The 9653-nt window shown below is 37.7% G+C and overlaps 1 long non-coding RNA gene across 1 annotated transcript; it reads left to right on the forward strand.

Moving 5' to 3' along the window:
- The first annotated feature begins 5298 nt into the window (after positions 1 to 5298).
- Positions 5299 to 5822, forward strand: LOC127662460 (uncharacterized). The gene is made up of 4 exons (XR_007972889.1): positions 5299 to 5368; positions 5459 to 5503; positions 5589 to 5654; positions 5731 to 5822. It is a non-coding gene; the product is annotated as an uncharacterized LOC127662460 (long non-coding RNA).
- Positions 5823 to 9653: the final 3831 nt, after the last annotated feature.

Raw genomic sequence — 9653 nt, forward strand, 5'->3', positions numbered from 1 at the left:
CCACAAATAGGAAAATTGTCAAAGGGTTATTGGCAGGTGCCCTTGATCATTGCTCCGAGATTTCTGCATTTGTTATCCCGGATATTTTTCTTCAATATTCGGCGATAGCATTTGGGATGTCTAATGAACAAGACATATTTTAAAGGCTGATGCCGAAGGTTTGTCCGGTGTGTCAAATTGCAAGGCATATATAGATGATGTAGTGGTATACTCCAATTCATGGAATGAACACTTAAAAACACTGCGTGAAGTGTTCGACCAGTTAGCAAGTGCTTCATTGACCATCAACCTGGCTAAGTGCGTGTTTGGTAAGGCGATGGTCATGTACCTAGGCAAACAGGTGGGGCAAGCCCAGGTGCATCTTGTGGACAACAAGGTTACAGCAATCACGGAGTTCCAAGCTCCTAAAACAAAGCGAGATTTATGCCGTTTTCTAGGAATGGTTGGTTATTACCAGGATTTTTGTAAAACTGTTGTATCTCCACTTACCGACTTGTTGAGTTCATCTGGAAATTTTTGCTGGAGTTCTGTCTGAAATTGTATTTAAGACTGCAAAGGATCTTCTCTGTAGGCCCCTGTACTTTCCACCCCATATTTCACTCATCCATTTAAGTTGGAGGTGGACGCGAGTGCCCTAGGAGCAGGTGCTGTGTTACTGCAGGAAAGTCCTAGGAATTGACCACCCAGTGTGCTATTTTTCAAAAAAAAAATTAAACAAAACCCAACGGAACTACAGCATGATCGAAAAAGAAGCCTTAGCATTACTCTTGGCCCTTCAACATTTTGAGGTCTATGTGGGTGGGTACTTTACCTATAGTGGTATATAAACTGACCATAATCCTTTGGTTTTCCTTATACGTATGTCCAATACAAATCAAAGACTGATGAGATGGTCTTTGATCTTGCAAGAGTTTAACATTGACATACAGGTAGAGAATATTTTCTGGCAGATGCGTTTTCTCATGCTCATGAGTCCTTGATGGTTTTCATTCAAAACTGGGGTTTAGACTTAGGGGTGGGGTGTTACGCCCAGGACATATTATTGGTTAAGTTCCTTGTGTGTGTGCAAATTTCTTCCTCCTGCTTGTTTTCTCTCTCTCTCTCTCTCTCTCTCTCTCTCTCTCTCTCTCTCTCTCTCTCTCTCTCTCTCTCTCTCTCTCCCTCCTTGCTCTTTTAGAGACTCTGCACCAATTGAAAAAAATTACACGACTCGTGCATGGATTGGCTAACCTCAGTAAGAGTGTCCTTTGAAATACACAGAGGACACCTGTGTGTAAAACATAGTGTGTCCATGGTGAAGATGTGTCAATGAGAGGAAGTGCGTATGAGGAAGGGTATGACAGACTGGAAGCATGTGATAGAGAGAGTGAGGCATGGAAGTGTGTGAATGAGGCAGTGAGATGTGAAAGTGGAACGCTGAATGTGCCAGTGATCGTTGTAATGAAAGTGTGTTGCTGCAATGGTGATTTTTGTTTATCTTACCCTGCTGTCTCAGTATGATATTGATGTTATCAAAGCTACAGTGCTACATTATTTAGTTAAGAAAAACAAACATAGTATTAAGTGTTAGTGATAACCTGTTGCCTGTTCATTTTTTGTTAAACTTTTGGCTATGTGGCATGTGGAAGTCCAAACCTGTAAAAATTCTTAATACTGAAAATACAATCTTTTGTTCACCATGGAAGCTTTAGGGGTTGGGGGCTAATTATTTTCATAATACAAATGTTCTCCTGTTTTTGGTTAGCAAGGTAGTAAGGTAAGTTTTGTTTACTTTTCTTTAAGAGGCAGTTTAGTTGATAATGGGGATTTATAGGTGTTTTGTTTATTATATTGGCCTGACTCATCCCTGAAGTCATTATGCTTCCTGTATGTGGTATTTATTTCAAGAATTTAAAGAACAAAAGAAGTTTTGAACACTAAAAGTCTTGTTTCTGTAATTCTTTATTTGTATTATCTTTACTATTTTATCTTAAGTTACTTCTCACAAGCCAGGGTTGTAACATAAATTATATTATGTTTCTGTCATCCTTTATATTTTATTTTATGTTACTTCTCACAAGCCAGGGTCATAACATAAATGTAAGCGCAGCGTAGTTCTAGTGGGTACATCATCGCACCATTAGCTAGGTTACTCCCAGCCAATCATGCATCAGCCATCGCTTTATAAGCCTGCTCACAATCTATCACATGGCTGTTTCAGTGTGCCTCCACCACCCCACCACCACCAGTTGAGTCCCGTCCTGCACGGGGGTAGGCTCCTCGCCCCCTGCCTCATATATCTGGCAGGATATGACGGTTATGAGTATTTCTTAGGACTGCCAGATGGGGCTTATGCTAAAGAGAGAAATTACATTTCTGTTTTTTATATTCATCAAATAAATGTACATTTTACTCATGTCTTCCTGATAGAGATGATCTCACTAACTCGAATGAACAGCATAACAAAACAAATAAAAATGACAGACTCACAATATGAAGCAGCCAATGATATCTAAGTAGTAAGTATTATATACGTTGTGACAAAAAATGATTTATGGCCCTGATTTATGGTTTAATTGCTGTACATTTGACCTTTCCCTCCGCCCCCTCCCCTCCCTCCGGCAGTTGTAGGCTACATGCTGTGATATGACGTGTCTGTTCTGATACCCCCATCGGTGTATTTAAAAGAGTAGAAAGATTATTAATCTTTAATGGAAAACTGAGATGACAAAAAAGTAGTATTACGTTTAAAATGTGTTTAAATGATGTCTTTATTGGGGTTTAATGCTTGGTGAAAAAACTGTTTTGTTTTTTAAACTTTTGACAAAGAGAAGAAAATGTGTTTTTAAACATTACGTTGTCTAACACATCTCTAGCAATGTCACTTTAAAGATGCTGAACAAAAACATAAAATGTATTTAAAAATTGTATTTCAACAAAGAGCATTTTAAATAGCATAAATTGTAAAATGCAGCACAAAATCTACCGTTTAAAATCCTTTTCATGAACTCATTCAGCGATAAGTGATGTAAGTAAGACGATGTTTAACATTAACCTAGCAAACAGGATACATTTTCTAAAAACATAATATATAATTTTAACTATATAAGACAGAAATCTTACACGACTCCGTTTAAAGTCCTTTCATGATCTCGTCCAAAATGACAATGGCGTAAGATCAGTTGACAAGCCCCATCCGCGGGGGTGGGGCTTAACTCCTCCTAATCTTAGGAAGTGTTTGTGTGTTTTAAAGTATTATTTAAAGGTTTAAATGTATTTAACGAAAACTTTGACATTTTGTTTTAAAACAAAAACGTATCAAGTTGGCAAATACAACAAAAGCACTCTAAAATTATAAAAACTTTAACAACATTCACTAGAAAATACAGTATTTTGGTAAACAGGTTTATTTTATATAGAATTCTGACGAAATATCTTTAATACAAAAGTTTGTTACATTTTTTATTTTTTAACCATGAGATTCTAAAACAGTGGATATTGAATGATATTAGTTTATTTTACGCAAACAGACGATACTGGCAGAGTATTGTACACCTGTTGTATTGCATTTTTCCAATCAAAATTATTTCAGGAGATTATCCAAATTGATAACGCGTTTTTTGATCCAGCCTTTAAGGTGCTGAGCAGCGGGGTCTCGCTTTCATGCAGCGGGGTAATTCATTTTATAATTCAGACAAAAAGGCGACGAAATGACTGGGGGTTAATTAAATTTGTATTTTGACCAGACCTTATGGTTGTTAATTGGATCTGTGTTCATGGGGGTGAAGACGCGCCAAGATTTCGAAGTGTCAATTTAAAGCTTTGATCTCTGGATATTTCACAACTGGGGTTTTGGTATAGTCTATCGGCAGTCCTTTTAAATGATTCAGCCACAGATTAAACTATCAAACGTCCCAATGTTGCATTATTCAATTCTAAAAGAACTTTTAACTAAACATATTAATATTGTAAATTAATGCGTCCTTTCTTCACGCGCAACTGCCTACTAAAAACAAATTCTGACGAAATATCTTTAATACAAAAGTTTGTTACATTTTTTTATTTTTTTTATTTTTTTAACCATGAGATTCTAAAACAGTGGATATTGAATGATATTAGTTTATTTTACGCAAACAGACGATACTGGCAGAGCAAACTCATTTAGACGGACACTTTAAAATAATGAATAAACGATTAACAAGGGTTATTTATTTTTACCAGAGACTAAAACGTATTTTAAACCAAATGTTCAGATTGGCAAACACAATATTGGCGTTGAAATAGTATGCATTATAAATTGTAACTTTAACACGTGTTGTATTGCATTTTTCCAATCAAAATTATTTCACGAGATTATCCAAATTGATAACGTGTTTTTTGATCCAGCCTTTAAGGCGCTGAGCAGCGGGGGTCTCGCTTTCATGCGGCGGGGTAATTCATTTTCTGATTCAGACATAAAGGCGACGATTGACAGATGTTTTGTGGCGGGGATGTGTAATGATAATTCGTTTTATTACTCAGACATAAAGACGATGAAATGACTGGGGGTTAATTAAATTTGTATTTTGACCAGACCTAGGGTTGTTAATTGGATCTGCGTTCATGGGGTATTGTAGTGATAAGGTACGCCAAGATTTCGAAGTGTCAATTTAAATCTTTGATCTCTTAATTTTTCACAACGGGGGTTTTGGTATAGTCTATCGGCAGTCCTTTTAAATGATTCAGGCACAGATTAAACTATCAAACGTCACAATGTTGCATTATTCATTTCTAATAGAGATTTTAACTAAACATATTAATATTGTAAATGAATGGGTCCTTTCTTCACGCGCAACCGCCTACTAAAAACAAGCTAATAGGCCTACATTCAATAATAGCCTATTATAATAAAAACAGCCGCTGAGTTAAATCAAGATGTGCGGTCGTTTAAATGTATGAAAACAAAATGAGATCAATTGTTGTCTAAGGGAAGTGTATTTTTCTGTTGAGAATTATATAAAAGAGACATGAATAAAATGTGTTTTAAACTTTTATATACGTCATTTTGAGTTTGTCGCGATGCTTCATGAACCCAGATTTAAACAGAAGATGGCGCCAGATAGCTGTGGTGTGATTGGGAAACTTTGTGACAAAAAATTATATATGGCCTATGCTTTATGACTTAATTGCAGTACCTTTGAACTTTTAATTCCTGTCCCCCCATTACCCTCCCCTCCCCAACCCCTCCCTCTGGCAGTGAGTGAGTGAAGGTCTTCTTATGGGGGAGAACTCAGCCTATATAAACAGACTTTAAGTGTAGGCCTATGTGGTCATCATTTACAGCTGAACCAGACGGACGCATCTGTAGAACACGGGTGATTGCACTTTAAAATGGCGTTTATTTTCAGAAGTATGTGATTTTTTAAATATTGATGTTTTACATTTTGGTACCTTGATTTTTAACAGGCGTTTAAATAATTTTTATTTGTACGTAATTCAGGCCCTATCAACGATTATGAAAACCTGGATCGCATCGATCAACTGCGTAAGTTTACATAAAGATCATTTTTATGTATTTATATATTAGAATTGCTTAGTACTGATGTGAATATTTTCTATTTATTTTTCAGTGACTGAACCGTTAATTAATGAAACAACGGGTCAGAGCAAATCTGTCAACAAATGTGTACTGCAAGGTATGTATACATTATTTGTGTTCTATTTTGATTATGCAATATTGATAAAACAAAAATGTATTTTTTATGTATGTAGATATTTCAAACGTTGACTTGTCAACGCTTGTCTCACAACCGGGGTTTGCTACACCCAAACCGAAGACATCACTGTCACTCAGTTCACGGAGACGCAACAAACCCGTTAGTCCAATTCCGAGGATTTCACGAAGCCCTCGATTACATGTTGTACCCCCAGCTGGAAATGGTGCAAGACACTATTTTGGAGAAAAAAAACATGGGTCTTCATCAGGAGAAAGGAGAAGCGATCAAACAACGTCACGTCAAATACCTTCTGTGTTAAACGAATCAGTTGGTGAGTACGATTCACACTAACATCATTAAAAATGCTAACCCCTTGCTAATACACATATTCTCATTCTTTATATAGATTTGTACGCTACCAGTTTGCAAATTGACGAAGACCCCACAGCAATCTTCGATAATGATGCGTTCGTGAGGGAGTGGGACGCTCTTAACCAACCCATACTTCCAGACAACACCGATATTGCTGTCTCATCACACGGCGGGCCTGTGGTGTCAGAGGAGGAGGTGCTGCTAAACGATGCGGGGGATGTGATTTCGTTTATTGATGCTGTATCGGATTGTACGGAGGACGATGCGAATAATCAGGAGTGTGTGGAAGAGACAGTTATCGAAGCGGATGAAAATCTACCATCAAATCAACAGAACTTTTCCCATGATTTGTTGATGGAATTGCGTGAACAGAATCGATGGCGGACGAGAAGCTGGACATTATTTCAGAGAATGTCAAACGTCTTTGTGACTGCTTCCACATGGTGATGACAAACTCAGAAGAACAAGGAAGTCTTATACGGCTTATTCTCGATCGAGTTGGTGCCAATCGCGAGATGTTGAATAAAATTGAAAAGATTCTCCAGGACGGATTCCGAGAAAGCCAGCTCATGGTAAATATATTGACTAACATCAATAACGCTGTCATAGAACATATAAAATAACTAATTGTGTTTATGATTGATTTGTGTTAAAAGGGTGTTGTTGTTTTGTATTATTTAGGTGACCTGTGCTTTTTTGTAGCTGGTATGTGTATAATTGTGTTTATGATTGATTTGTGTTAAAAGGGTGTTGTTGTTTTGTATTATTTAGGTGACCTGTGCTTTTTTTGTAGTTGGTGTATGTGTATAATCAGTGGAAAATAAAACTGTATTGAAAAAAAGATTTCAATATGACGAGGAAAAGAACACATTCAGACGATGAATTGCATGATTGTCAACCAGACTTTGAACAAAATCCTTCTGCAAGGACTAGATACGATCATTTGTCAAATATTGAACAGCTACAAAGCATAATCGATCAACAGATAGATGTTTTAGGTCCTGCCTATTTGGATTTAAATGCTAGATTAGAGGTTATTCTTCAAACACAGAGAAGATGTCTAAATTATTCTAATGGCAATAAAGACTGTGAAATGTTAAATCATTCGCTAGAACCATCATCACACAGTTCATCCTCATTAATATCAGGCCCCTCGTGCTCTAAAGTACGCAAACGATTAGAAGACATGATCCAAAAATATAATGACAAACTGGGGGTCTCACAACCTAACCTTTGTGAAAGATTAGAAGCAATGATAAAAAAGCACGAGGATGGTAATAATGAGGATGACCTGATTGTTGATGCAGTACAGACTGGTGGTGTAAGCAATATTTCATCAGACACGAATGACCCCCATGTAGGTTTAAGTCAGAATAATATTGAAACATTGGTTAGAAACGGAGGTGTTGTAAATGATTTCACAATTGTACCAAGACCGCGTTTCAATGGCATAGAGATACACAGGGCTCTAAATTTAAGGGATTTAATATCTACAGACCTTGCTGAATACAGTACATCTGTGCACAATGCATTGTCAGAGATGGTGTCATTTTCCAGACAGATGGGCGGTGAATCCAGTTTTATTAATATTTCACTGAGAGTCCCCAGTCTGAAATCTGATGTAAACTGTGTATTATCACCTAGCAATGGCTATAACGAACGCATTTTTGTTGAACAATTTGAAAAAATTATGCAGAGCAATGCGAAAGTGATGGCCGACGACAGTTTGCAGTTACACGCATCCATAGCCAGAAGTAGGAACGGTGGTGCTCGTAGGAGGCTAGTTGATATAGCACATGATGACGTGATTAGAAGAAAAAGAATGCATTTATTCTGTCCTGTCAATACGTCAAACAACCTGTGTTTTTCATTATGTCTAGCATACAGGTGAAACTCGAAAAATTAGAATATCGTGCAAAAGTTCATTAATTTCAGTAATTCAACTTAAAAGGTGAAACTAATATATTATATAGACTCATTACAAGCAAAGTAAGATATTTCAAGCCTTTATTTGATATAATTTTGATGATTATGGCTTACAGCTTATGAAAACCCCAAATTCAGAATCTCAGAAAATTAGAATATTACATGAAATCAATAAAAAAAAAGGATTTTAAATACAGAAATGTCTGCCCTCTGAAAAGTATAATCATGCATATGTACTCAGTACTTGGTTTGGGCCCCTTTGCATTAATTACTGCCTCAATGCGGTGTGGCATGGATGCTATCAGCCTGTGGCACTGCTGAGGTGTTATGGAAGACCAAGATGCTTCAATAGCGGCCTTCAGCTCTTCTGCATTGTTTGGTCTCATGTCTCTCATCTTTCTCTTGGCAATGTCCCATAGATTCTCTATGGGGTTCAGGTCAGGTGAGTTTGCTGGCCAATCAAGCACAGTAATACCATGGTCATTGAACCAGGTTTTGGTACTTTTGGCAGTGTGGGAAGGTGCCAAGTCATGCTGGAAAATGAAGTCAGCATCTCCATAAAGCTTGTCTGCTGAAGGAAGCATGAAGTGCTCTAAAATGTCCCGGTAGACGGCTGCGTTGACTCTGGACTTAATAAAGCACAGTGGACCAACACCAGCCGATGACATGGCTCCCCAAACCAACACAGACTGTGGAAACTTCACACTGGACTTCAAGCATCTTGGATTGTGTGCCTCTCCATTCTTCCTCCAGACTCTGGGACCTTGGTTTCCAAATGAGATGCAAAATTTTCTCTCATCAGAAAAGAGGACTTTGGACCACTGAGCAACAGACCAGTTCTTTTTTTCTTTAGCCCAGATAAGACGTTTGACATTTGAAGCCCATGTCCAGGACCCGTCTGTGTGTGGTGGCTCTTGATGCAGTAACTCCAGCCTCAGTCCACTCCTTGTGAAGCTCCCCCACACATTTGAATGGCCTTTTCCTGACAATCCTCTCTAGGCTACGGTCATCCCTGCTGCTTGTGCACCTTTTTCTTCCACACTTTTCCCTTCCACTTAACTTTCTATTAATGTGCTTTGATACAGCACTTTGAGAACATCCAACTTCTTTTGCAATTACCTTTTGAGGCTTTCCCTCCTTGTGGAGGGTGTCAATGATGGTTTTCTGCACAACTGTCAGGTCAGCAGTCTTCCCCATGATTGTGAATTCAACTGAACCAGACTGAGAGACCATTTAAAGGCTCAGGAACCCTTTGCAGGTGTTTAGCTGATTAGAGTGTGACACTTTGAGCCTACAATACTGAACCTTTTCACAATATTCAAATTTTCTGAGATTCTGAATTTGGGGTTTTCATGAGCTGTAAGCCATAATCATCAAAATGATATCAAATAAAGGCTTGAAATATCTTACTTTGCTTGTAATGAGTCTATATAATATATTAGTTTCACCGTTTAAGTTGAATTACTGAAATTAATGAACTTTTGCACGATATTCTAATTTTTCGAGTTTCACCTGTATTTTCTCGACCCTCAGATTTCCCATGACAACTTAGAAAGACGGGGTGAATCCATTCAGAGTGCTGGCGGTTTCACACCTCGGGATAAAATAGGTCTAGGAGACATTGCAAAATTTGAACGTGCATTAGACATAAAAATTGTTGTCTTTTACAGGTCAACCGAT

The sequence above is a fragment of the Xyrauchen texanus genome, chromosome 22 (assembly GCF_025860055.1).
Source record: "Xyrauchen texanus isolate HMW12.3.18 chromosome 22, RBS_HiC_50CHRs, whole genome shotgun sequence".
Taxonomy (NCBI): Eukaryota; Metazoa; Chordata; class Actinopteri; order Cypriniformes; family Catostomidae; genus Xyrauchen; species Xyrauchen texanus.